The 4,564-nt window shown below is 42.8% G+C and overlaps 1 pseudogene; it reads right to left on the reverse strand.

Moving 5' to 3' along the window:
* Positions 1-856: 856 nt before the first annotated feature.
* On the reverse strand, positions 857-2,823 carry LOC123946327 (annotated as a pseudogene).
* Positions 2,824-4,564: the final 1,741 nt, after the last annotated feature.

The raw sequence follows: 4,564 nt of genomic DNA on the forward strand, positions 1-4,564 counted from the left end.
AAAAATAATCACATATTATTATGCCTAAGATGATTATAATAATTCCTTGATATCATGTAATATTCAACAAGTATTAGTATCTCCCTGATTATCTCAATAATGTCTTTTATAAAAGTGATTTGAAACAATCTAAAAGAGGTCCATATACTGTATTTGGTTGATATGTCTGATGATTCTATTTTTTTTAAATAAACATTTGTACTTTTATTAAATAAAAATAGAACATCACAATCATGAACAGTTACAATTAGAGGCCCTCTTGGTTCTCCACAATGATACTGAGCAATGTGCACAAGGGGTTTCCATTATTGTCTTAAACAACCACCTTTATTTATTTATTTATTTATTTATTTATTTAAAGATTTTATTTATTTATTTAAGAGAGAAAAACCTAGCAAGAAAGGGAACACAAGCAGGGGAACAAGGAGAAGGAGAAACAGGCCTCCCTCTGAGCAGGAGCCTAATGTTGGGCTCGATCCCAGGGTCCTGGGATCATGACCTGAGCCAAAGGCAGATGCTTAATGACTGAGCCACCCAGGCACCCCTAAACAACCATCTTTAAAAGAAGGGAAAAAACAGTACACTACCATTTAACTTGGTTTTTTAAAAATTTTTTTATTTATTTATTTTTATAAACATATAATGTATTTTTATCCCCAGGGGTACAGGTCTGTGACTCACCAGGTTTACACACTTCACAGCACTCACCATAGCACATACCCTCCCCAACGTCCATAATCATTTAACTTGTTTTAATGTTTCCTCACAAATGGTGAAAAATACGACAGTACAGACAAGGAATAATCATAATGTTGTGGCCAACATTATAAATATGGAATTATAAATTTAAAACATGTTATGGTTTAAAAATAAATCTGTAGTCAGTGAAGCTCTGCAGGGTCTCTGCATCTAGTAGGTTTGGTCTGTTTTCCTGATGGTGCTCATGTTTATCATTTTTCCAGGTCTTTCACGCCCACATCGTCTTCTTCCCATCTGTTCCATCAAAGGTCCAGGGGACCCATTAGGGTCACCCCATCATCCTTCACAATGTCACCTCTGTCCATGCCCGGCCACCAGAAAGCCAACTCTTTCTCCACCATGACAATTTCTGAACATCCCACCCTGACTACCGTAGCTCATGAGGCCGCTTCTTCCTTCCTGCCTGCCACCAGGGCTGCCTCTGCCACAGTCACCACCCAGTGGTGGGAAGGGTAGTGAAAGGAAGCCTTCAGGCTCTGGGACCTTAGAATGGTTCATTCTATTCTCCAGGCGAAGTTCTGGTTTCCATACCCTGGATTGGAGCACTGCCAGTCCCCAGCTCTGTGCTGGATGTTTCCTCCTCCGAATGGGTTCCCTTGGAAACTCTGGGACCCCCTTGGGGGAAAGCCATTTCTGTCTCCTCCACGGTCTCTCATGTGACCCATGGGACCCCCAGGCCCTCGTGGACCACCTGGACTTCCACAGTGTGACTTTGGCATCCTTCTGCCCTCACGGGGATGCATACTACCCTGCATGCTGTTCATCGGAGGCTGCTTCTTAGCAAGAGAAACCTTAAGTTTGCTCCCTTGAAAATCTTTCCCATCAAACCACTCCATGGCAACCTTGACAATTGGTGGGTCTTCATAGGACACTGTAGCACACCACCTTTGGGCTTTCCTGTTTCCTTGTCCAAGTAGATATGGATCGTGGGTTGTCTAGTTCTCTTGTTCATCTTAACAACTTCACACTGCTTAATGAAGTCTGCCAGATCATCTAGAATCGCATTGTCATTTAAGCTTTGCACATAAATTGCACATTGCCAGAGTCTTCATCTGGATCTACATTTGGGCCTAGATAAAGATCTGGTCCTTTGACCATGAAGCCACCTTGCTCTCCAGCACCCGTTCCTCTGCATCTTCCTCCCTGCCCATTTCTGCTCATGCTTCCACTGATCAAATACCCCTCTTTCACTGCCCTGGTTATCAGGCCCACTCATGTTCCATTCTCTCCTGTTTGGAAAATCCTCCAGACTCCTGGAACTCCCATGCTACTGGGATGGTCCTGTTGGAATGAACTCTGCTGCCTGTAGCTGCTGCTCTGTTGGCTATATTGACTTGGAGTCTGGCTTCAGGATCAAGTTTGGCGGGGATAACTAGTGGACAGCTGCTGCCCATAGCGGCTTTGTTGACCATAGCTACTCTGCTGTCCACAGCTGGTGGGCTGCCCATAGGTGTTCTGCTGAGAGTAACTATTCTGATCATATCTAGCTAGCTATGCAGAGGAATAGCTGGTAGGAGAAGATGGTGGTGCTATGACTGGCTGCATGGGGTAGCTCCTAGGTATCTGGGGTAACTATAGTTACTCTGTCCATATCATAGTCTGGGCTCGTTGTAACTTCTTGTGCTAAATTGAGATTGACTAGTCTCAGCAGATTTGTTACCATCCTGCGGTTTTACAGATTCTGTGGCTGTTGGCTGCTGCCCGTAGGCTGGGTAAGCAGGCTGAGTGCTGTATGCAGACTGAGGTGCACAGAAGGCCTGGATGGTAGTGACTATAGCAGGGGGTATCATAAGCACCAGTGCCATACAGTGCAGACTGTATGCCTGGGTGGCAGCTGGAGTAGTGTAATGAGGAGGAGGCTGTTCCATAAGAAGCTGCATAGGCGGTCTGCCCATAGGTTGCAGTGATCTGAGCCTGGGTAAAGCTGACATCTGTGGGTTGTCCATAGGTTCCATAACTTCGCTGCCCATATGCCTGGATGGTCTGTGCATATTCTTGAGTGGGCTGCAGCCTGGCTATACATACTGTAATCCGTGGACACCATTTTTTCTCTTTCCTTCTCATTGATGAGTCTACTTTAATAATAATAGTGCCCCTTGTTATTTCCTTGCCTTTATTTATTGCATAAAGGTAATTTTCTCCTAGTATTTTCCCTGTTCTTAGTTTATAGCAATGTATTCATATGGTATACTGTTTTTCTAAAAATTTCAGGAAGGGGGTTTGGGAGGCAAACAATGTTAAGTCCAAGACTACTGGCTGACAGCAAAAGAAAGTCAAAGTAATTAACACAATGTGGGACCACAAGGGGCAAAGTGTTTGGCCACCTCTGGAAAGGAGCTGATATTTTAAAATAAAAAAAAAAAAATAGATGTATCCTAACTCCAGTCCATTCCAAGAGGGTGTTATAGGGATTAGGGGTTAAAGGAAACAGCTGGGGAATAGGATTGGGAGTCTGGTCTCAGCTGTCTTTGCATATAATACCAGTAAGTTAGGCTCCCATAGGAATTGACTGAGAACACCTATGGGAAAATATCAACAGGGCCTAGAACCAAGGGATGAACCTGACAAGAATGCTTTGGACAGACATTACTGGAATATAGGGAAGGTGCCTTCTTTCTTCACCTTGTCACCTCTGGGCACCAGTGTTCTGAAAGAATAAGAAAGATAATATATAGGGGCACCTGGGTGGCTCAGTGGGTTAAAAGCCTCTGCCTTTCGCTCAGGTCATGATCCCAGGGTCCTGGGATCGAGCCCCGCATCGGGCTCTCTGCTTGGCAGGGAGCCTGCTTCCTCCTCTCTCTCTCTCTCTGCCTGCCTCTCTCCCTACTTGTGATCTCTATCTGTCAAATAAATAAATAAAATCTTTAAAAAAAGATAATAAATGACTAGTAGGAGATTTGACAAAAGTCATCTAGGTAGCTCCTGTCCTTGTTGGGAGGGGTGGGTAGATGGCTGCTACCTGATAATGTTGTACGTATGGCACCTTCATTGCTAGGAGAGAAGAGCACAAATGGCAGTTTTGAAACACTGTAGAGTGAGGCCTCTTGCTAGCTTCCCATTCATTTCAGAAAAGAGGTGAAGTAAACTACAGATACTTAAATAATTTTTTTGTAAATAGGATGAGCCTTGGACAGAGTAAAAACCAGTAACTTACTAAGTTGAAAGAATTAATGTACAGTCTGGTTTATATGAATTACTTGTGAACTGTCAGAAGGTTTATGGATGTATAAACACAGGTATGAGAAAGCTAACTGGAATAATCTATTCTAGTAATATATAATCTCTTATATGTTAAAAAATATAAAGTAATGAAAGTCATTTGGACATTGTCCAGTGAAATTATGATTTGGTTTTCTCAGGAAAGTACTATAGAAGTAAATATGTTTCAAATAATCTTATGTGGCTGAGGAAAAGAAAGAGTAAAGCTTTGGTTAAAAAAAAAAGTAAGGTATAATTTCTTTGCATTGTAGTTACCACAACTTCAGAAATTTAAGGAATTATGTGTCCTATGCTTTACATGTTTACATAACTATGATAAATAGCTTTTTATACACTCTCTTGAAATTGAAATGAAGAACATATTTACAACTGGGAATGTGCAGGCTAGGCAGATATCAGAAAGAAACGGGTTCTTCTTCCTTTACAAAAATTTATTTGGAGTTCAGGATGCCCTCTGAGCTTAATTAAAACTCAGGAGTAGGGGCGCCTGGGTGGCTCAGTGGATTAAGCCGATGCCTTCGGCTCAGGTCATGATCTCAGGGTCCTGGGATCGAGCCCCGCATCGAGCCCCGCATCGAGCCCCGCA

This window comes from Meles meles, chromosome 7 (assembly GCF_922984935.1).
Source record: "Meles meles chromosome 7, mMelMel3.1 paternal haplotype, whole genome shotgun sequence".
NCBI classification, from domain to species: domain Eukaryota; kingdom Metazoa; phylum Chordata; class Mammalia; order Carnivora; family Mustelidae; genus Meles; species Meles meles.